Below are 25,109 nucleotides of genomic sequence, written 5' to 3'. Positions count from 1 at the left end.
GACTCAACCCACAACATAATCCCCGATGACCTCCATGCTGCCACTAAGTATCGCCAACGACCGCCGTGACGACCAATACCGCTTGTGTGACGCGAAAATTGCCGCTACTGTTGATACGCTGATACGACACGATTGCTCCCGCTGGCTTCATCGTCGACTTAAGTACTGCACCGCTGCCACAACTACTGCCATTACTGACTTCTAATGTCTCCGGAATCATCACCACTCCTTCAGAGCCATTGTCATCATCGTTTCCACCGCCGTTTCTGTTCAATGTACGGTATGAGGTGTGAAGCAGCGTCACACTACCTCTCCTGGCCACAACAATGAACAGCCGATACTTCACCATTTCAGTGGGAAGATTTGATCTATTATTCGTATTTCTGAACACGTACACATCTTGCACTTTTCTAGTAAATTGAAAAAAGAAGGAGAAATTAACAAAGATACTAAATAACCACACGTCAGAGTAAGGCAGAAAACTTCCCACGACTACTCATCTTCCTTTTTTTTTCACTTATGTACTCTCCCACTTCCTCTTCCTCGTCCTCCTCCTCCACTACCACCAACAACACCACCACCATCCCCACCACCACCACCACCACCACCACCTCCTCCTCCTCCTCCTCCTCCTCCTCCTCCTCCTCCTCCTCCTCCTCCTCTTCCTTCTCGTCTTCCTCCTCCTCCTTAACTACTTCCTCTTGTTCCCCTTTGCAATCAAGTCCCCTTGGCAGAATCACAGTCGCTCAGTGCGTGACATAAGTTGTCTGTCTGGTTCCCAGTCTTCAATATCGTTCACGTAAATAAAAGCAGAGCTTCGGTATACGTTATCCTGGAGATAATATTGTGAAATTCCACTTTCGGCTCTGATAAAAGTTTAAGTTGAGGAAAATTTTTCCGCCGCCGCAGCACTCGCCTCGCCCCGTCCTCGTAACCACATCCCTGAAGCATTTTGTAACTCTCCTTACCTACTTGGTTTAGGGTTTGCGCTTCAAGGCGGATGATGGCATGGGACGTGATGGGATGGAGGCTGCAGATGACAGGGACAACAAACTTTACTTTATTTACTTCTCTCAGTCTCCAGTGATGTATAACGCATCTCGCGTTCATATGAATACTTGGAGGAAGGAGAAGCAGCGATGCAATCTGAGTGAGCATATCTTGTAACGAACGCGCGCGGAAGACTTGTGTGATAGGATGCGTCTTGGTGAGGGAAGAATGGGTTCCGGAACACCATCCCATGAGCAGCGGCCAGCAAGGAAGGCAACTTTACTGCGGCGTGTTTAGCGGCGACCCTCGGCGGGAAAACGACTAAATTGATTTATTAACTTTTAAGCGGGGTAACAACAAGGTCATAAAGCACCACGGGCCACGCACACAGCGCAGTGGGTGAGGGAGTGACGCGTTCCGTTCAACTAAACAATGACCTCATCAGCCCTATTTTCATTACACCGTGGCTCCATATACTACGTCAAATGAAAAATAGATAAATAAATAAATACATAAATACATCTATCCTTGTAAATATATTGCAACAGCAACATCATCATCAACAAAATGGATGGTTTCTCACTTCCAGAGCAATTACCTCATCTCAGGATGCCATGCACGGACAACCTGTGTAATTCACCTCGGTCGCCTGCTGGTCACCCAGCCAGTCTTCCCCATTACGGAGCGAGCTCAGAGCTCATAGACCGATCTTCGGGTAGGACTGAGACCACATAACACACTCCATACACCGGGAAAGCGAGGCCACAACCCCTCGAGTTACATCCCGTACCTATTTACTGCTAGGTGAACAGGTGCCACACATTAAGAGGCTTGCCCATTTGCCTCGCCGCGCCGGGATTCGAACCCGGCCCTCTCGATTGGGAGTCGAGCGTGCTAACCACTACACTACGCGGTGTGTGCGTGTGTGTGTGTGTACGTGTGCGTGTGATCTTATACTTTCAACTCTTCCACAAAAGAATATAAATTTCTTAGTATCATTACTGTGTAGTTTCTTTAGAGAGAGAGAGAGAGAGAGAGAGAGAGAGAGAGAGAGAGAGAGAGAGAGAGAGATGACCTAAATTAAGGTTGCAACGATCGCCTCTTGGTCACACTGGCCGCCAAACAACCAGCCAGGCTTCTAAAAACACGGAGCCTTCATTTCATATAGGACGTGAAACGAGCCTGAATAATTAATTGGTCATTTTTAAGCCATTCGTTACAGGGTTTCATCTGATGCATCATAACAAATATTTATTGGTTGATTTTATGACAGAAAATATTAAACTGAAGTCTGACTGCAACACAACAATGTAGTATCCAATCCCCCTCCATCCCTCCCACCCCTCCTATCCCTCCCCGGCGAGCCACACGTGCCGCCGCTGCGGTGTCGCCAGCTAGTCATTTCTTTGAAACGAATATTCACGCTTTAAAAAAAATGAAAAAAAAATAGCAGTGTGAGTCAAGTGTGTTATGATGAACGATAGTCAGTGTTAGGAAACATCGCCACCACTTTAGAAGGTACAGACAGAAATACGTACGTTTTTTTTTTTTTTTCAAATCTTTATAATCATGTTCATACAGCTACGGCTCTTGAGTTACAACATCACGTGTTCCTGTGTCCTGCATCAGGCATAATGCAAGAGGAAAGAAAACAATTCCCTGCATTTCAGAAGAGAAAGAAAGCACAAAAAAGTCTGCCAAAAATTTAATGTTTCTTCTCTTACGTAGGATTTTTTTCTTTAGTCGCTTCACAACTACACACAAAAGGCCTTCCCTGTCAAGGAACAGCCCTCCAGGGCCAGCAGTGGCTATGACTGCGGCTTTAGGGTCGCTCCATGGTTTGTGCAGCAAGGGAGGAGCCTCACGAGGGAGCAAGGGTGGTCTCAAAACCTTTCAAAAACCAAGACTTGAAAGACAGTCGAACTATGTCCGGGAAACAGCGGCGAGGAGGAAACGCCCTTCACGATGGACCGCCCGCCCCTGGGATGCCAGTTCCTGCCTGGCTTGAAGCATCCTTGCACAAAATACTTTCCTTATCACTTGATCATGCAACAATAGTGTCGGTTCACCATGATCAAGCTCTTCCCGCATGCTCCACCCTTGCCACCTCGCCCAAGTGGTGCAGTGCAGACGAAGCGACTCTTGTACCACGCACACTGTTAATATCTGACATACGTGGCCTCCGCAACACACTCAGCACAGCTGCATATCGGTACATTACTATTAGCATGTAATTCAACTACTGGAGTAATAGAACCGCGAGTGTCAGTATTCCGTCCATACTCATGAAGCAAGTGACAGCAGAAGTACCCTAAGACTTCACCACTTTAATACTGGGAAACACCAACCGTCTTTATTGTCTTTCTTTCTTCCCAGCAGGCTGAACAGCAAGCTTTGCTTAAAATAAGGTAAAAATATATCCAAAACACTATATTTTCTTTCTCCTTTTATACAGCGAATGTCTTCATTTACCACAAAAATTATGTAATATTTGAAGCAAAATAGTATATTCTCCTAAAAATATAAAGGAAATTCCAAAACGAGGAGTATCTCGGCGAGCAAGAAAAGAAAACAAGTCAGAAGCAGATACGAAAAACACAAGATTTTCTCTGGTTTGGAGAAAAAAAACGTGAAACACAAGCCTCAGATGATCGTGCACAGGACGAAATGAGGATGACATTACATAAAAGTCCACGGAATAGAAATAAAAAAATAAGAAATAAAACCAAGAAGAAAAAAAAAAGCATACTACCAGTGAGGCGACGCAGAAGACGAGGATATCCAGATGCATTCTTCAGACGCACGAAAAGAAACGTAAATATGCCGAAGTCGCGTCGCAAATTACAGGGTTTTCCGAGTTTGGGGAAGTTTTAGGAGCGGAAGATTTGTCAGAGTTCCTGAATGAGCACTTTGTGTTAGACTATCGTTAGGTGTGGGCGAGGCCACGGCCAAGGGAATACAAAACTGTGAGGGAGAGAGAGAGATTATGTGCGGAGGAGGAGGAGGAGGAGGAGGAGGAGGAGGAGGAGGAGGAGGAGGAGGAAGAAAGAAGTAAAAAAAAAATAAATGACAAGTGACAAAAAAAAAGAAAAACGCAAAAAGTAGTACAGAAAAATTAGGAGAAAACGAAAAGGCACAAGCAGAAGGCGAAAGAGAATGAGGATCAGAGAGCAAAGAAAACTTAAATAAGGAATGAAATAAAAAGAAGAAAGAAGCGAAAAGCAAAAGAAAGAAAACGCGAAACGGAGCGTGAAAGAGCGAACAAAAGAGGAAAGTGTGAGAGGAAATGAGGAGGAAGGCGAATGTTAGATCAATCCTCTCCACACGTATAGACACTCCCTAACTCCCCCAAAACCCACAAAACTCCCTTAAACTCACACAATACCCTCTTCCCCGATCCTCACCCGCCATGGAGTCTCCCCCACCCTTCCCTTCCCAACAAACATCCCTGAACACTTCAGCTTCTCAAGATATGAAACTGCCCGGAAAGGAAAGAAGTGGAGTGAGGACAACAGTATCCTACACTACATAATATTCCACTTCTGTGACGACCAACGCCTCCTCAGCATGAATACTTGAAGGACGAAGAGGCAGCAATGAGGTGATGCCAAAACCGACCACAAGTAAATCAAGGTACAAACAAAAACCAACACGCACTCAAATAAAAATGAAATTGCAGCAATAAAAATAAAAGGCAGTGTTTACGTTTGTTGGTTTGATGGAAAAGAGAGAGAGAGAGAGAGAGAGAGAGAGAGAGAGAGAGAGAGAGAGAGAGAGAGAGAGAGAGAGAGAGAGAGAAAGCGCCACCGATCGGCAGAAGACCCGGAAGACAAACAAAGATGAGGCTAACTTACTAACTTAACTAGACAGACAAACAGACGGACAGAATGAATCAATAACTGACTAGTGGATTCTGAGACTGAAATAGAATGAAATGTAGGTAAAGGGACAGGCCAACAGACACGGACAAGCAAACATAGAGAGAGAGACGCAGACAAACCGAGGAACAGAGTAAGATAAAAAGAAACTTATATATTCATGAAAGCAGGGCAGGTGAAATCAATAGAAAAATAAGAATTAAAAACCACGAGCAAAAACAAGCAATGAAATGCAAGTGAAAGGTGACAAAATCATTTCGTATTAAGGCGAGAGAGGAAAGGCGTCACTTAATCAGAAATTCTATTAATGCAACACGAACACGAACACGCCACATCAACGCCACAGCCGCCACAACAACACGCCGCGCCACGCCATCAGCCACGAGGCAAAGACCCTGCTAGACCATTGTTTTAGTCTGACACGGAGCACTGCACGCACGCCCTTACTGCAGCTGCTCTGTGGCCCTGCGCACCGCCACCTCAGCACCGATTGTGTCTGTAGTGGGTGTCTGACCTCATCATGTGTGCAACGAGGAAGTAGTAGTAGTAGTAGTAGTAGTAGTAGTAGTAGTAGTAGTAGTAGTAGTAGTACCTCCTCCTGCTCTTACATAAAAAGAAAAAGTAGTAGTAGTAGTAGTAGTAGTAGTAGTAGTAGTAGTAGTAGTAGTAGTAGTAATAGGAGTAGTACTGTTTCCTCTTGCTCTTACATAAAAAGAAAAAAAGTAGTATTAGCAGTAGCAGTAGTAGTAATAGTAGTAGAAGTAGTAGTAGAAGTAGAAGTAGAAGTAGTAGTAGTAGTAGTAGTAGTAGTAGTAGTAGTAGTAGTAGTAGTAGTAGAAGTAGAAGTAGTAGTAGAAGTAGAAGTAGAAGTAGAAGTAGAAGCAGAAGCAGAAGCAGAAGTAGGAGTAGAGTAAAGATTAGTTGCAATAGTAGCAGTAACCTACGTAGTATCCATTAACATATTGCACTGAAATCTCCTTTAAAGACATGAATAAAAATCATAGAAAAGAGGATTTCCATTCCCTTCCTTTCGTTGTTCCTAGCTGACTCTTCCATCATGCAGTACTTACCACCTACATTCCTGCAAACCAGCCTTCAGGTGAGTGTCGTGTGGCCTGGCGCGTTCCTCTAACCACAGAGATTAAAGAACTTCGTGACAGAATATAGACTAACCGTAACTCTAATCACATCAGAATCTTATATATTCACCACCAAAAAACTTTGCCATTAGGTTTGTACTGCTTTCTCAGCTTACGAGAAGGAATCTTTTTACACATTCACACAGGTATACACAGTGAAAAGTGCTCCATCTTCTTGTTTTAGAGATTTGAAATCCACAACGAACTAGCTCATTAAGTAGTGCATGTTAAATGTGTGTGTGTGTGTGTGTGTGTGTGTGTGTGTGTGTGTGTGTGTGTGTGTGTGTGTGTGTGTGTGTGTGTGTGTGTGTGAAGGGAAAGGTCAAAGTTTACGTACGAATCCCATTTTCTTCGCAAAACATAAAACCATTCATGGCTTCAAGCACTAACAGAAGCCTTCCGACCGTGCACAAGAATGCCAGTAAAAATATAATAACACTCTCCGAACTCCACGGCGGCGTTTGCTAATGTGACAAATATAGCGAAACAAAAAAGAGCGCGCCAACTTCAGAAATGTCAACATATTCATTTTTAATAGAGCCGGCTAACAAAACAACCCTTCGGACCGAGCGAAAATAACAGCATAGTATTATTTTGTGATTATTCTCGATTCACTTTAATGCAAATAAGTCCAAGAGCTGCATTTAGGGCATAGAGAGAGAGAGAGAGAGAGAGAGAGAGAGAGAGAGAGAGAGAGAGAGAGAGAGAGAGAGAGAGAGAGAGAGAGAAATTAGGAGTAGTAAGATGAATAAAATGCAGAAATTCACGTTCTAAATCATGATAAATAAAGGGAAGCAGGAGAAATGAATAAAACACGGGGTTGCATGAATAGCACGTGAGGAAGAGGAGGAAAAGTAAGGGTCGTTAAGAAGTTTTAGGGACAATTTACACGGACCAAGTTGGTGGCACACATTAAGACGTTAGCAGAGTTTGTGACCCGAGAGGTGAATGTGCGAGTGACGAAATGAGACACTAGACCTCCCCCCTTCTCTCTCTCTCTCTCTCTCTCTCTCTCTCTCTCTCTCTCTCTCTCTCTCTGTATGTTTGTTTTTATGTGTTTCTGTCTTCTATTGTTTGTCCTTGTGTATTTGTATTGTGTGTCTATGTGTGTCCTTTGTATAGCGAATATTCATTGCTGTGCTTTGTTGAAGGTATATATATATAGCTTACTGCAGGCCACGATAACTGTGTAACTATTACTCTTTTTACCTTTACAAAAAGAGAAATACATCCTTATATAAATACAAGCTCATCAAACCTACATGTGCACAGCTTTTTTCTGTAATCAGATTATTGTAAGCTTATCTGAACAATAAAACATCAAATGTCATAATCTCTCTCTCTCTCTCTCTCTCTCTCTCTCTCTCTCTCTCTCTCTCTCTCTCTCTCTCTCTCTCTCTCTCTCTGGGTACGAAATAGTGAACAGATATTGGCATTATCATATTCATTTTCTATACTGTTTTTAATGAATTTCTTTTCCATGACAATTTCGATATGAAAATGTATATAGTGGGTACGTCTCTCTCTCTCTCTCTCTCTCTCTCTCTCTCTCTCTCTCTCTCTCTCTCTCTCTCAATGGGAAAAACAATAAGAGAGCAAGAGAGAGTGAGTCAAGAAGAGTAGAGAGAAAACAAGAAGGAAGGAAAGAAGAGAACCCATTTAATTATTTCACTGACTCCCCTTTCCCCAAACTATAACGCTAGTCTATCACTTACACTATTCCCTATACTCCTTCTTCCTCCCTCTTTTTCTCCTCCCTCTCCCTCTCCCTCTCCTCTCTCTCTCTCTCTCTCTCTCTCTCTCTCGGTAAAACAAATAACACCCAGGAAGTCTACCTGAAGAATACCCAAGTAGGAGGTTCATTATAGGTAAGTGTTGACCTCACCACATCTCCTCTTCCCTTAGTTTTCCACGCGGGTGTCTTGCTCGGATTCCTCTCTCTCTCTCTCTCTCTCTCTCTCTCTCTCTCTGGTTTTTCCTTTTTTTATCATTACTCTCGTGTGTGGTACTGTGTGGATCAGTTTGATGGTGTTCTTAGTATAAGTAGATCTCTCTCTCTCTCTCTCTCTCTCTCTCTCTCTCTCTCTCTCTCTCTCTCTCTCTCTCTCTCTCTCTCTCTCTCTCTCTCTCTCTCTCTCTCTCTCTCTTCGCCAACTGCTCCTTGCTTCCACACTAACATTACCATCACAATACTAAATCCCTCTCAGCCGCTCTCATCATAATTCAACGCTTGTATCACTGTCTCTTTCGAAGCTCTGGAACATAACCCACTCTCTCTATGCATGCTTCTTCTGTCTCTCTCTCCTCTCTTCTTATAGCTCCATTCTTTCTGCTTTAAATGACACTTTTATAATACTTCGCTTCAACATTCTCATCCTTGTCATGTCTTGCCGTCTTTTCTCCTGTTCGTCTAATTGCCCAGTTTTCCGCCCCACACGTCATCTCAAGTCCTACACGTCCTGGCGTGGAATACAATTTTGTTCCCCACTTGCCACTCGAATACTTGACCAGAATTTTTCCCTTCACTACTTTCCTTCTTCTTCACCATGGTTCCTTTCTTTATCTTTGTCTTATTATTGCTTTCTTTTTATTGTTATTGTCTAGGATTGTTTTTCTTATGTTTTGTTTTCGTCGTTTATTGTTGATTTACGAGTATTTCTCAGCTAATACTTCTTTATCGAATTATGATGACACAGAATATTGCACCTGTTACGCCTTTCTGGTATCAGTTTATTAATATTGTTTTACTTTGCAATTATTTTTACTTACGTATATCCAGAATGATTTTTTCTTCAATACTATTTTTCATTATTGTCCTATTACTACTTGATTACATCTTCACTATTGATACCTCGCATTTTGTTTTCTTTTATTCCATTCCAATCTGCTCCTGTCCTACTCACACTTTTCCCTGACTCCCTCCACTCCAGTGCAACTCGTTACCTGCTACACCTCCCACTCATGCGTGTGTCCATGCTTCATTTCCCCTTCATTTTAATTCTCATTGCTGATCAGTGTTATCATCTTTCCTGTCGAGATTCAGCCTGTGTCTGCAGTGTTACAGTGATTCCCAGAAGCATTCCGTCCACTTTATTACAACCTCCGCAGCAGATCATCCTCTGAGTTATCACAAGATGGTCCACAGGCGAAAGCTCCCGCCACCCTTCCCTAATTCCTCAGTCAATATACCAACCATAAATATGAAGAGAATCGGATAACTGCTCCTCTTTCCTGTTCTCCACCAATCTCCATTTCAGATGGTTTGTGGTCTCTATGCAGTGTACCAACCCAAGCTCGTGATCATCTGTGCATTTATTCTATCATAGCAATCAGGATTCCAGAAACTCCTTTCCTTCTCAATTACCAAGATACATCCCCTCTATCCATTCTGCCTTTTGTCTTCTACATACAATAAAAGTGTTCACCATACCTGCGTTTCTCTTTTGTTGGTAACTCCTAATGCACTGGCAAGGCTTTGTCTGCTGCGCCTCTCCTTTCACGAAGGCAAATTATCCCTTGCTAACTCTACCTCCCTTAAAGTTCTGAATGCATTATATCCTCTAAGAACTTTATTGTATTGCCTTCCTTGATCTTAATCCGCTGTAATTCGGCGATCTAAATCATTTGTCAGTCACTCCGCATTCTTTACACTCCTCGAGAATGAATGATGCACTCGCCCTTACCACCGGCCATCGCTGCCCAGCTCTCCTCACTCCTCTGAATTTGGTATTGCTTTAGGTGGCCTGCAGTTTGTTTCTTTTATTATTTTAGTTTTCCCTAAAATGTTTTTCCTTCTTCCATAAATATTTGGCAGGTCTGCTCGTCGCTCTTTCGTTTTCTTCTTCAAATAATTAGTGAGTCTCAATAAATACACTTTTTACCTCTTGCATTTATCATTGGTCTCTGTTTTTATTTTTCTTATCTTTGCATCTGATTTTGTTTTGTTGCCTTTGCCTTTGCGGTGCAATAAAATCTTTTCATCTTAACGTTTGGTTTTATGTTATCAATGCAACCCACACCACTCGTAAGACATTTTAATGCTTTCCTTTTACCTTTATTCAACTTCCACCTTAGCTTTTCTTTTCAAGGAAGGTAAAAATGTGGAAACCAAGATGTCACAGTGAGATCAGCTAGCACAGACTTACGGGCCCTGAAAAGATGATTAGGTAAATTTATGGATAGAGATGAATGATGGAGATGGTATGTTCCTCACAGGGGCTGTCACGTGTAGGCATGATGGCTTCTTACAGCTTCCCTTATTTTCAAGAGAGAGAGAGAGAGAGAGAGAGAGAGAGAGAGAGAGAGAGAGAGAGAGAGAGAGAGAGAGAGAGAGAGAGAGAGAGAGAGAGAGAGAGAGAGAGAGAGAGAGAGAGAGAGAGAGAGAGAGAGAGAGAGAGAGAGAGAGAGAGAGAGAGAGAGAGAGAGAGAGAGAGAGAGAGAGAGAGAGAGAGAGAGAGAGAGAGAGAGAGAGAGAGAGAGAGAGAGAGAGAGAGAGAGAGAGAGAGAGAGAGAGAGAGAGAGAGAGAGAGAGAGAGAGAGAGAGAGAGAGAGAGAGAGAGAGAGAGAGAGAGAGAGAGAGAGAGAGAGAGAGAGAGAGAGAGAGAGAGAGAGAGAGAGAGAGAGAGAGAGAGAGAGAGAGAGAGAGAGAGAGAGAGAGAGAGAGAGAGAGAGAGAGAGAGAGAGAGAGAGAGAGAGAGAGAGAGAGAGAGAGAGAGAGAGAGAGAGAGAGAGAGAGAGAGAGAGAGAGAGAGAGAGAGAGAGAGAGAGAGAGAGAGAGAGAGAGAGAGAGAGAGAGAGAGAGAGAGAGAGAGAGAGAGAGAGAGAGAGAGAGAGAGAGAGAGAGAGAGAGAGAGAGAGAGAGAGAGAGAGAGAGAGAGAGAGAGAGAGAGAGAGAGAGAGAGAGAGAGAGAGAGAGAGAGAGAGAGAGAGAGAGAGAGAGAGAGAGAGAGAGAGAAATTACCTGCAGGACAGAAGCCTCAAGGTGGTTGTCAACGGGCAAACATCTGAGTCCCTGCCTGTGGAGGCATCAGTGCCACAGGGTTCAATTCTTGGCCCACTCCTGTGGAATATCTACGTGGATGATCTTCTCCAGCTACTGCCAGGAGTCATGGCCTATGCTGATGACTGCACCCTCTCCTATACCTATCCACGCCAGGACAGTGGGCGGGCTGCTGAGGCCATCAATCAGCAGCTACGAGTGATAAAGGAGTGGGTGCTCGCTGGCAAGTGACATTCGCGCCGGAGAAGACACAAGCAATGGTTGTCTCTCGGTCCCCAGCCGCCATGGCAGCAATGGCAGGAAAGTTGTCTTTGGCGCTGCTGCTCCCACTCCAAGATGACGTCAAGATACTTGGAGTGGAGGTGGATCGAGGGCTGAGGTTTGACAGGCATGTCAAAACCATTGCCAAGAAAGCCTCTCACAGGATCTCCGCTCTCAGAAGGATCGCCAGTTTCCTCGACAGGAAGGGGAGACTGCTGCTGTACAAGGCACAGGTGCGGCCCCACCTTGAATACGCAGCTCTCCTGGATGTCCTGTGCCGCCACACACAGAAGGAGACTGGACAGCATCCAACGCCGCGCCATACGGCTAGTAGATGCTGCACTACCACCTCACCCAGAGCCTGAGCGTCCCCTTGATTCACTGGAACACCGCAGAGACGTGGCGGCGATCGTAGTGTTCCATAAGGCACAGGTGCAAAGAGTGCCACATCTGGCAGGGCTGCGTCATCCTCTAAGAGTCACCGCACGGAGCACGAGAACGGTGCTCAATGGTGGTGACGCCGTAGAGGTGCCGCGATCCCACGGGTGTCAGCATCAACGCACCTTCGCAGGACGCGTCTCCAGGATGTGGAACTTGTTCACGGCCGCGGTGCCTCACGTCCAGGAGAGAGAGAGAGAGAGAGAGAGAGAGAGAGAGAGAGAGAGAGAGAGAGAGAGAGAGAGAGAGAGAGAGAGAGAGAGAGAGAGAGAGAGAGAGAGATTACGGGGGAGGAGGAAGGAAGCAAGGCGGGGTTAAAAAAGTTTTGTTAATGTAAATTCTACAAAGTTTTCGCTGAAGAGAACAGAGACGAACATTTTAAAAGGTCAAGTCACGCCGCTTCTCTGACCTTTGACAAGTTCCGAGACCTTAAGAATTTCGAAGCAAGATATTTACTTACCCTAAACTCAATTTGGTAATATCACATTATATAGCCACAGTAGCGTACAAATAAATCCACCATAATGACATAATGGTAAACAGAAAAATAGACATTGATTCCCTGGCAAATATATTCTAAAGGCTGATGAAACACTCTAATGCTATCCAGAATGAGGTGAAATAAAAGGGATGCCGTGGCGGTGAAGGAGGTAAATGAATGGCGGGGTCGAGGTGCGGGTGTTAAATGGAATGCTGGAATGTGGCTTACACGAGGCTTATTCCATTGGACGATGAAAGCCGAAGTCTGGGACGAATATTTGCCTAAGATGACAGAAGCAAATGGAAGGTAAAATAGACTGAAAGCTGCTTCAAAAGTCGTCTTCTTTCTTCTTCTTTTTTGCATTGCTCTTTTCTCCTGGTGACCTCAAATATTTCCTCATGGTGATCTCAAATATTTTTCCTGGTGATCTCAAATATTTTCTCTACGTGATCTCAAATATTTTCTACGTGATCTCAAATATTTTCTCTTGGTGATCTCAAATATTTTCTCCTGGTGGCTTCTAAAATTTTCTTCTGGTGACCTCTAATATATTCTCTTGATGACCTCAAATATATTATCCTGGTGACCTCTAATATATTCTTCTGTTGACCTCAAATATTTTTTCCTGGTGATCTTAAATATTTTCTCCTGGTGACTTCAAATAATTTTTCTTGATGTCCTCAAATAATTTCTCTTGGTGACCTCAAATATTTTCTCCTGGTAAACCTCAAATATTTTCTGTGGCATTGGCGTTTACCTCGGGAATTCAGAACTACTAAATAAAAAAAAACTAAAATCAATCATAGTTAACATCAATAACAAGGAAAAAAAATATCAAACACAAAATCATCCCAAACAAAAAAAATATATGAAAACGAATCTCATAATATACACATTACAAAAGAAAATCAATTAATAACAAAAAAAATAACCACGACCTTAAGAAATTACTGTGGGGGGACAAAAAAAAATTGAGTTCAAAGCTGGAAAAAAAGTAACGACAAAACCTCTCGCTTAGGAAGGCGGACAGGCCAGTAAATAGGGAAGCATATGGGAATAAAGCAGTTCTGGCGGGAAGGAATAGCGACATAAACAAAAGAAAATGAGGGGATTATGGAAAACTATGCGAGAGAGAGAGAGAGAGCGAGAGAGAGAGAGAGAGAGAGAGAGAGAGAGAGAGAGAGAGAGAGAGAGAGAGAGAGAGAGAGAGAGAGAGAGAGAGAGAGGGTAGGTAGGAAAAGAGTAGGAAAATGAAGAGGAATAGAAGGCACCCTCGGTCTCATCCCCCTCAGGAGCAAAATACCCGGGAGAAATCATCTTCAATTTGCATGTGGCAGCACCAGACATATATTCTCTTTTTGTTCTTTTATTACCTGTCCGCCACTACCACTTGGGAACAACCCCGCGATGCTCAGGCCACGAGAAAAACGAGAAGGGACGCCCAAAAACACTCCCCCTAACCATGGAAAACACTCAACCATGGAAAACACTCAACACATTATTCATAACGCATTCACAAACAAAAAGAAACAACCTAGAAATCCCTTCCTACAAAGAATGACCTCACGTTTTTTTCTTTTTTTATGGCGAACACAAAGCGGTATCAGAGCAAGTGGTCCCAAGAGTTTACATGCAACACTCACTCTACTCCACAAAAACTCCACTAATATTTAAGTACAGCAACCTTGCCAACACAGTAAGGCAAGTTCTGATCAACTCTAACTATTCTGCCTTCTCATACAAACACAATATAAAAGATCTGGTGCAAATTTTGTGAATAATAATCAACACTAGAAGAGTGATCAGATCAGTCAAACATTTAAATACCTTCACTTCCATTTCCATTCTAGAAAATTGCTTATTGTTTTAAATAAAGCAGTTAGACTCATATTTTCCTCACCTACCAAAGAAATAAGAAAAACTAGTCTGTTCTTTATAATCTTTTTTCGTGACTCTTAAAACATGGAAAGCAAAGCAACGTGAAAAGTAAAAAACAGATAGAAAACAACCAAGCACAGAGAAAAACGTGCAAGGGTGTCGGGAAAGAAGTCCCCAAGGGGTTCATATTTCAAGTGAACAGCCATTTTCCTTTCAAGATAATTTTCATTTTTATGTGGACGTAGAATTCAGTAATGAGCGTATTCAGATGCGGCAATCAACATTTCTCTTTTCCATTTTTTTTCTAGGGAGGAGGTAGAGAGAGAGAGAGAGAGAGAGAGAGAGAGAGAGAGAGAGAGAGAGAGAGAGAGAGAGAGAGAGAGAGAGAGAGAGAGAGAGAGAGAGAGAGAGAGAGAGAGAGAGAGAGAGAGAGAGAGAGAGACAGAAAGAGAGAACAGAGAGACAGAGACACAGAGAGACACACACACACACACACACACACACACACACACACACACACACACACACACACACACACACACACACACACACACACACACAAGACAGATAAGGGTTCATCTGGGTACCGTAGCAGCTTAATGGAATCAGAGGAGGGAGGGAACAAAGCAAGAAAAATGTTACCGGAAAAGAGATAAGGAAGAATATAAGAAGCCTTCTGAGACTTAGGGACAACGTGAACTTCTGCTAAATGGAGCGAAATAAAAAAAAGAAATAAAATGAAATAGAAATAATATATGAAGAAGAAAACGAAGAATAAAAAGACCGAAAGAATTGAATTAAAAGCAGTGTGAGAATATTGGAGGAAGACGCAGAGTGCATGATGGTAAGCTGAGAAGGAAAGGAAGAAAAAGAGGATTACGGAAACAAAGTGGTAGTGATGGAACTGAAGGTGGTGGTGGTGGTGGTGGTGGTAGCAACAGTGGTGGTGGTGGAAACATGAAATAAAAGCAGCAAGAGATTTGTCCAGATAAAATCCTTCATGTTTTCTCTTTCTTTTTCTCGTTTCATATGTTATCCTTCATCTCCTCTTCGATTCCTTCCTGTTCAAGCTCTTCCTCCTGCAAATCCTTCTCCTACTCCCCCTTCCATTACCTCAACGCATTAAAATGTTAAAAATATAAACCAGTACAAGCAATTCTCTCTCCTTTCACTGTCAATATTATTGCTAATAGTTTATCTCCCTTTTTATCTTGTACTAATCCTTCTTCATTTTCAGCTTAAATCCATTACTCACCCCGTCCCCTTTCTCATCTGTGCACCGCCGCCCCTCGCTGTCCCTCGCCTGTTAGTTCAGCTAATGGTCGCCGCCTCGCAGTAATAAGTCCTTACTTCTTCTCTCCCTCGGGCACGCACAACACAAACATGAATTAAATTTCTTGTATGAAAGAAAAGGAGAGAGAGAGAGAGAGAGAGAGAGAGAGAGAGAGAGAGAGAGAGAGAGTTTGGGAAAGACAGACAGGTATATAAAATAACTGAGTCGCTGATTTCCTTCCCGACACACACACACACACACACACACACACACACACACACACACACACACACACACACACACACACACACACACACACACTCGACTCGAACCCGGCTCTCTCCACTCACAATCGACAGGACCGGGTTCGAGTCCCGGCGCGGCGAGGCAAATGGGCAAGCCTCTTAATGTGTAAGTAGCCCCTGTTCACCTAGCAGTAAATAGGTACGGGATGTAACTCGAGGGGTTGTGGCCTCGCTTTCCTGGTGTGTGAAGTGTGTTGTGGTCTCATTCCTACCCGAAGATCGGTCTATGAGCTCTGAGCTCGCTCCGTAATGGGGAAGACTGGCTGGGTGACCAGCAGGCGACCGTGATGAATTATACACACACACACACACACACACACACACACACACACACACACACACACACACACACACACACACACACACACAGGCGGAAGCAGCTTTTACATAATTCATACTATATCCCTCACTGCCTTTTATCATTCCCTTTTTTTCCATCTCTAACAATGACGCTTCACCACCGGGAAGAAAAGGATGACGCAAAGCCGGTCTAATATCCGCCAACTAAACCAGGAAAAGCAGCAACAATGAAAGCCTTCAACTGAATAACTCTGCTCTCTCATCTCGACTATTTTCAAAGGTCACAGAGATAATCATCCGTGTTCTCAAGAGCATTCCTCACGTTAATATTGTAGAAGTCTTATTAATTTGTTACTAGTACCATAAAAACATCCTTAAAAAGCGTAAAACTTGAACTAGAGCGTTTTGAATGAAGCTTAGGTGAGGGGCAGAAAAGTTTCAGAATATAGTCCGTAGCCACAAGTCAATCCCGGTGCTCCATCACGGGCACCACAAAGCCGTATGTAGTAGCCTCGATAAAGCTTGGCAAACGAGGGCCGAGACACGTGCCCCGGCCTGAGTCTACACGTGGATCAGGTGAGCGATTACTTCCCCGAACAGGCAAGTGAGGTGGACGTGAGTGTGCCTCTGAAACATTCATTTATGGGCAGTTTGACCAGACACTAGAGAGACGAGAGATGGAACAGGTCGATTGTGTGCATGTGCGTTTATCTGCGTGTGTGTCTGTGCCTCCGGGAATTGAGAAAGACGTGAGGGATTACCAATGACTAAAGATGAGATTGGGGTAAAAGATGAAAAGAGAAAGAATAATGGAAGTACGTGGGAAGAGACAGACCAGCGTGAGTGATGAGTTAGTAAAGGAACATGACGTAGAAGAAAATAGAGAAAAAACAAAGGAAAGGAATTCAGGGTCGAGTGAAGGAAGGTTAGATTTATGGGGAAAATACAAATTGGAAGGAAAAAAAAACAAGGTAGGAAGTCAGGAAATTAAAACGGAGGGAATGAAAGCAGAAAAATCATAGCGAGGGAGGGAGAGGAAGCACAGGACGCAGTGAAAAATCCTCGCTCAAAACGGGTTCACTGAAATGAGACCCCAAGCGAACACCAGAGAAAGAGAGATGAAAAAAATATATATATAAAAGAAAAATGTACCAGAAGATTGAAAAACAAAATACGTTTAAAACAAGAAAAATGACTAAAGGTACAGCACACTTGATGGCACAGCGCTCGGAAAAATTTCAGGCCATGTAAATAAACGATAGCTGAAACCACAACGAAATAGAGAAAAGACAGAAAAAAAAGCTGACAAACTAATAAAGGCCCGCCAGTAACAAAAGCGAAATAAATCAAAATCATACATCACACTTAAAAGTCATCACAATCTGAGGCCTAACTGATAAATGACGAATGATGCAAAATGGGAAGAAAAAAAAAAACACGAAAACAATTAAAATCCAAGCATTCCATGTATTAATAAAACGAAAAGCAAAATAAAACCTCATGCACATCATCCTCAAGGCTCAAAACTGGCGCAAATTTCAGGGGTGGGCGATGAATGATGAATGATGGCGGCGGTTGGTTGCGTTGTCCGCGGCGCATTCATCTGACCATTTATCGGACGCACTCACCTGCCCGGAATGAGAGGATTGAATGAAATTACATCACCTGGCCAAGCGAGAAATTGAAACTGTGGCACGGAGGGGGAGGTGTGCCAAATGGTGAGGCGCTGTGACCTGATTGTATGTATGTATGTATGTGGCACTTTGTCTGTTGTCTATCGCTACCTCCTGCTGTCTTGGTATCGCCGTCTCTCTCTCTCTCTCTCTCTCTCTCTCTCTCTCTCTCTCTCTCTCTCTCTCTCATGATGGTGGTTAGACGCATAGATTAATCGATCGAGTAATACATTGGCGGAAAATTAATAGACAGACAGAGAGAGACAGGCAGGTAGACATACATACATACATACATACATACATACATACAGACAGACAGACAGTGAGACAGACAGACAGACAGACAGATAGACAGATAGGTAAATAAATAGATAGATAGATAAATAGATAGATAGATCCATACATATAGATAGAAAGAGATAATTAGTTTTACTTTACTTACACACACACACACACACACACACACACACACACACACACACACACACACACACACACACACACACACACACACACACACACACACACACACACACATAAAGAGAGAGAGAGAGATACAGAGACAGGCAGACAGACGGACATAGGTAAAACATTTCAACAAATTAATAGACAAATATGCTAATCAGTTTCGCTTTGGGAGTTATCTCATTATCAACACATTGCGTAACGGTTCCTCAAATCGTCATTTCAGTTTGTGTCGCTAATCATGAAGCGAGGCAAATTTCGAATTGATAATAAATAATTTTCGGAATACATTAATTAGAGGGAAATATAATAAAAGCACCGAATTCCACTATATCAAATACGAGTGATTGCCTCTGGCCGTGATATGGTTCAGGTATGACTAACGTGACACACACACACACACACACACACACACGAATGACCTTCACAACTTTGTTCAATCAATTCAATGTGTTGTATGATCCATCAGTTTGTGTGTGTGTGTGTGTGTGTGTGTGTGTGTGTGTGTGTGTGTGTGTGTGTGGTGTGAATGCCTTGAGAATCCTCTTGCAGTTTATAAGCTTCTACTATTGATTCCAAACCTCCTCCTCCTCCTCCTCCTCCTCCTCCTCCTCCTCCTCCTCCTCCTCCTCTCCCCCCTCCTTCTCCTCCTACCACTACTCCTCTTCCTCTTATTTCTCCATTCCCTCCATCTTCCCTTTTTCCCTCTCTCCCTCCTCCTCTCCTCCTCCTTCTCCTCCTCCTCCTCATCTTCCTCCTCAATTTCTCCATATTCATTTCCTATGTCTTCTAGTCCTCTTCCTCATGCTTGTCTTCGTCACAGTAGTCGTTTCTCTCTTTCTCCTCTCCTCCTCCTCCTCCTCCTCCTCCTCCTCCTCCTCCTACTCCTCCTCCTCCTCCTCCTCCTCCTCCTCCTCCTCCTCCTCCTCCTCCTCCTTCTGCTCCATTCACTCCGTTCACCATGCGGTTTTCTTCTCTCTTCCTCATATATATTTTTGTCCTCCTCCATATTCCTCATATTTTCCATATTCATCTCTTTCCTTTCATTCCTCTTTCTCCTCTTCCTTCCCTCCTATCTCCCTTTTCTTCCCTCTTCCTTATTCTTTCTTTTCTGTTACATCCTCCCTCTTTCTTGGTGGTGGTGGTGGTGGTGGTAGTGGTGTGTCAGTGGCGCCCGCAAATCAAGCCTTGCCGACGACACACGCACAGACCCAAACCTCAAAGGAAACAACAGCGCCAACGCCTCAATACAGGATCTCACGAGCGCCTTTTTGCCCAAATTAATGTTTACTGCTCATGAATAATGCAAAGTAGCCCGCCACTCTGTATACCAATGACTGCCTTCTATGTGTTCTTTTTTCCTCCCTTTTTTTTTATGGCGCTATACTCTTTTCTTGCCAGATATTACACTTCAGAAGAGGACGTTTTGAAAGTGTGGCTCATTTTCCCCTTAGTGTGTGTGTGTGTGTGTGTGTGTGTGTGTGTGTGTGTGTGTGTGTGTGTGTGTGTGTGTGTGTGTGTGTGTGTGTGTGTGTGTGTGTGTGTGTGTGTGTGTGTGTGTGTGTGTGTGTGTGTGTGTGTGTGTGTGTGTGTGTGTGTGTGTGTGTGCCATCACAGTGCGCGTGTGTGAAGGCAGAAGCAGTCACTTGGATAAGAGTAAGATTGCGGCTGAGGCTGTTGAGTCTGCAAAGCTTTGGAGTAAAGACTCTTTATGCGTGAGCGGAGGCTGTGTGGCGGCGGGACCAGAAAAATATTTGTTCTGTGTCGTGAGTTGAGTTAAAGTTGATGAGGAGACGCTTGGCTACAGAGTTCGTCTCAAGTTCCGCCGGCCTATGATCCTATAGTAGATAATCCAACACACATCCAGGGCCGGAAAGCCGCGGGATCCTTCATCATCACCATGTGGAAGTGTGGCGCGAGGCAGTAACTGGCGGGGCCTGGCGGGGCTGGACTATGTCTGCTGAGTAATGAGTAACAGGCGCCGCAGCACAGTGTAGGGGCGGGAGAATCTATAGCCAGAGAGTGAAAAAAAAAAACACTCTCTCTTGCCAGCACCGTAACATATGAAGGTAAATATGATTCACATGTACTCTCCGTGACTGTGTGAGTAAACAAAAATATTGCGAGCAGTAGAACGTACCCAATTTGATGGAAACTGAAAAAAACATCATTGTACGATACACGGAAAAACTTGTGTGCCAATAAATCGTAGCGAACAGCAGCGAAAAGGGAGTGTAGTTAGTTTCCAAAATTGTAGCTTGATGTCTACTGGGTTTGCTCCATATTGCGACTCGTTCGTCATTTTGAAAGGACAATTAAATCTCAGTTACTTTTGCAGTCGTGAGACCCAGACACGCTGCTGATTAGGTGAATGGCTCTACACAAAAAAGGAAAGACGCTATGTCGCCGGCAGTCGCAACGAGGAAGAAGCAAGACAGAACAATTGTACGTACATGGTTGTCGTGGCAGCGAAGAAAGTGAAAATGTTGTATATGAAATTATAATCCTTACAAGAAAAAGCGCTCTCTCCTCCATCCCCCCACCTCTCTCTCTCTCTCTCTCTCTCTCTCTCTCTCTCTCTCTCTCTCTCTCTCTCTCTCTCTCTCTCTCTCTCTTAACGAAGGCTAAGGCCATAACCTAACCAAACACATGATGAATAACGATCACCAACACGAGGGAGGAAGGAGGGATTGGGAGGCGGCAAGCGATGAGGCACCAAATTATGAGGCAAGCAGGGAAGGAAGGAGAGAGAGAGAGGGAGGATCACAAAGGGGAAGACAGAGGAGGGAGGGAAAGGAGGAGGATTGAGCCACGGTTTCCTCTCCAGTAGCAAGGGAGGGAGGGAGAGACTGCACGACCATCACTAAGATATATTAAGACAAAACCTTCGCCTCCGCAGCCGCAACAAGAATTGATGTGGGGTCCGTCGCCTGCCTTCGGGAGACGAGCGCCACTTCGCCCAAAAGACGGAAGTACAATGGCGATGGAAGCTGCCGGAGGGGACGAGGCAGGGAGGCAGAGAGGCAGAGAGGTGGTGGTGGTGATAGTGGTGGGAAGAGAAGAGGAGGGAGGGAAGGAGGGAGGGATGAGTGAGGCAGTACCCATAATTCTTCACGTGTCTGCTTCACCCCCAATACCACTCGTTCCGCCAATAGACGCAGGATTATAACATACACACACACACACACACACACAACACACACGGTTGCCAGGGGGCTGTAATGACGCCAGTGATGTAGTATACTGTCCATCCTATTATTGTATCTTATTTCACCAACATGACAATTTATGTGAGAGAGAAAGCGAGTGAGAGAGGCGGCAGGCTAGACATGTGTGTGTATGTGTATGTGTGTGTGTGTGTGTATATATGGATGTGTGTATCCTTAGTCACCACACATACACGCCACTGTTGCCTAGGCTTCCCTGCTTCTTCCCTCCTCCCTCACTTCCAAGATGATCCACGTAGAGACCTTCACCGCAGTGCCTTTCTCTCTTGACTTCCATACCCCGCCAGCGTAGAAGATTGGCGCTGTGATCACCTGCCTCTCTCTTCACCTTCTTGATGACGAGCCAGAGAAGTAAGGTGAAGAAGGGAAGCATAAAACGATGGCAAGGAAAAGGGGAACAGTGGAGAGGAAGCGTGAGCAAAGAGGAGGAAATAAATGAGGGGATCAAGGAGAAAGCGAATAAATGAGAGAAAGGAAGGAAGGAAGGCAGGAAGGAGGAATGGAAGGAGAGAGTGATAGGAAAGCAAACTAACCAGAGAGAGAGAGAGAGAGAGAGAGAGAGAGAGAGAGAGGGGAGCAAAGGAGGGAAAACAAGGAGAGAGAGGAAGAAAAGGAGGGAAGGTTGTTAAACATAGGAAAGGAAGGAGGAGAGGGGAAGAGTAGAAGAAATTAATTATAGAATCGACTTGGGAAGGAGAGGAAGTAAGGGAAATATGGAAGGAGAGAGAGAGAGAGAGAGAGAGAGAGAGAGAGAGAGAGAGAGAGAGAGAGAGAGAGAGAGAGAGAGAGAGAGAATAAGACAACCTAAACGGAAAGAAAGGGGAAAAAAAGAAAAAGGGAAAAATTGTAAGAGGAAACAGAGAAAAGGAAGAGAAGCAAAGAAGAAAAACGAAAAGAGGGGATAATGGAGAAGGATAAAAAAGAAGGATAAAGAGAAGAGAAAGAAGAGAATATAGACGTAAAAGGAAAGGAAAGAGAAAGATAAACAATATATACTAAGGAGAGAAGGAAGAGGAGAAAGGAGAGGAGAAGGAGAGGAAGAAAGACAATTAGGGTGAGAATGGAGGAAAGAAAGCTGAGAAGAGGGAAAGCCAGACAATGGGAGGGAGGGAAGGAAGGGAGGAAAGTCAAGTAGAGGGGAGGGAAAAACAAGAAGGAAAGAGAAGTTGTTTAGTTTCTTGAGTGTCTCCCCTTTCACCATATTGTAACGTTCGTGTATCATTTTCACTTCACTTTCCCATTACTCCTCTCCCTCTCCCTCTCTCTCTCTCTCTCTCTCTCTCTCTCTCTCTCTCTCCAGTCTTCTCACTTTAAACTTTCTCACCTTCAACAGCGCCTCTCCCACTCTCAAATTCCTTTTCTCCACCTCTCTCTCTCTCTCTCTCTCTCTCTCTCTCTCTCTCTCTCTCTCTCTCTCTCTCTTCACTTTTCTTGGCTTTTCAACTTCACATCTTCATTCATCATCATCATCTCTCTCTCTCTCTCTCTCTCTCTCTCTCTCTCTCTCTCTCTCTCTCTCTCTCTCTCTCTCTCTCTCTCTCTCTCTCTCTCTCTCTCTATTTATTTTCCACTTCCTTCATCTCATCCGTTAGCGTCCGCCTCTTTCATCCCGCTCTCACTCACCTCACTCAGCATTGAAGGGACCGAGTTGCGTGCTACCACATTCAAGAAGCAAAGAAGACTACGAAGAGAAAGGAAGAGAGAATTAAATAAAGGAACGAAGAGGAGGAGGAGGAGGAGGAGGAGGAGGACAGAGATGGAAACGAAGGAAGAAGGTGTAGAGAAAGAAAGGGAGAGTAGAAAGGGATAGACTAGAGAGAGTATGGTGGTTAGTGTCAAGTTTACTCACTAATCTGCTTTCTGTCGAGTGGCTGAAAAGTGAGAAACCTCGTGGTAAAATGAAGGGACGTAGCAACAGCAGAACATAAGGGAAGTGACACAGCATACCAGTTGGTCTACACGTGGGGAAACATGCCCAAGTATACGCTACCCAGTTATCATCCTCCAGAAATGCTAGTGATGTTCTAAAGCTCCTTATTAATATGATTGCTAAATCTATTCCATTGATTTACCATTGTCGTGTTTCCATGTTCTATTGCTTCTCCTTTCTCACTTTCTTCATTTCTTCATCTGTTTCATTCTTCCTTCTCTCATAACACGACGCTATGAATTTCTTTCTATCCTCTTCTTAAATTCATCAACCTTGAACCCGTTACTTTTTGTCCTGTTCAGGTAACTCTACATCAATTTTGTTTAAAGGTCCGAGAGAAAAACAAACAGTTCCCTCTACACGAGACTAGAGAAGAAGGAAATAGCTGCACTGTGCCATTACGTGCTCTTCTGTTCTTCTGACTAATAAAAAAAAGACAAAGAGGAAGGAGATGAAAAGGAAAGAATGAGGGAAGAAATTTTACAGTTCACAAGCTGAAAGGGAAGGAAAAGGAGAGGGAGGATAAAAAGAAATGAAGAGGAGAAGGAGGAGGAGGAGGAGGAGGAGGAGGAGGAGGAGGAGGAGGAGGAGGAGGAGGAGGAGGAGGAGGAGGAGGAGGAGGAGGAGGAGGAGGAGGAGGAGGAAAAGCTGGTAAAGGTCGAGGACAAAGGAGAAAGCTATTTAATATTATAATTACCTGTCAATAATCTAACCTTAATTTACTTATTCCATTTACTCGTCCCCCACACCAGTAACATCTCTCTCTCTCTCTCTCTCTCTCTCTCTCTCTCTCTCTCTCTCTCTCTCTCTCTCTCTCTCTCTCTCTCACACACACATATGGTCGCTTTCCGAGCCTGGACACACAATTCCCAGGATTGGTTTAATATTTCAACTGAGGGAGGCACTGGAGTGGGGGAAGGGGAGCGGAAATGGGGGAGGGAAGTACGAAGGAGGCTAGGGGGTGCGGGAGGAGTCGAGGGAAGAGGGAGGGAAAGCAGCCCCATCAAAGCGGTGAGAGGCACTTGAATGTCGCGCGAAGAGGCATCGAAATGGAACACTGAGGCAGCGCTTGGGGTGCAGGTCATCACTAAGAGTACACGACTTATTGGGGAGCAAACCTATTAGTCCCCCACCCCTCTTCCTATCCTCTGTGTGTGTGTGTGTGTGTGTGTGTGTGTGTGTGTGTGTGTGTGTGTGTGTGTGTGTGTGTGTGTGTGTGTGTGTGTGTGTGTGTGTGTGTGTGTGTGTGTGTGTGTGCCTATCAATTTATTCTTTAATTTGAAATACAGTAAAAGATCATGTTCCTAATAACTCTCTCTCTCTCTCTCTCTCTCTCTCTCTCTCTCTCTCTCTCTCTCTCTCTCTCTCTCTCTCTCTCTCTCTCTCTCTCTGCAGGACACAGGGAACAGGGAAGGGAGGTAATGGGGGAGGGGGAAGCGGGGAAGGGACGCAGGAAGGCAGGAAGGGTCGGCATCAAGGATCGGGTCACCCTGTAATCAGAGGAACACGGCTCGAAACCTTTCCAGTAAACCACGAGGCCAGACACCAGCACATGTTGGCCAATGATCAAAGCGGCGGACCAGAAGCCTATCGATGTGAACTACCAGCAGGGGACGGTGCAGGGCGGGGCTACGGGGACTGCTGGAGCGGAGAGGGACGACTAGACGGGACGGGCGAACGACCACGAAATGTCGATGTTGCAATATTCATCCTAGGACACTCCACCAGATGAAAAAACGCAACTTTCCATTTACCGAATTTCTGGCATGACAGAGGAGCCGCCCGCCGCCTCCATCCGCCCCGCAGACCTCATTCCACAGCCCTGCCCACGAGAACTTTGGTGTAGGAAAAGTGAGAAAGCGTGGAGAGAGG

General features: G+C 44.4%; 1 protein-coding gene and 1 non-coding gene across 2 annotated transcripts in view; both read right to left on the bottom strand.

The window, feature by feature from the left end:
* Positions 1–25,109, bottom strand: part of LOC123509506 (nephrin-like) — a 213,852-nt gene that overhangs the window by 160,524 nt on the left and 28,219 nt on the right. The window lies entirely within an intron of this gene.
* On the bottom strand, positions 1,835–1,906 carry Trnag-ccc. Its single transcript has one exon. It is a non-coding gene; the product is annotated as a tRNA-Gly (tRNA).

This window comes from Portunus trituberculatus, chromosome 27, assembly GCF_017591435.1.
Source record: "Portunus trituberculatus isolate SZX2019 chromosome 27, ASM1759143v1, whole genome shotgun sequence".
In the NCBI taxonomy this organism is placed as follows: Eukaryota; Metazoa; Arthropoda; class Malacostraca; order Decapoda; family Portunidae; genus Portunus; species Portunus trituberculatus.
Note: the sequence above shows the minus strand (reverse complement) of the source record. Positions and strands in the feature narration are given on the sequence as shown.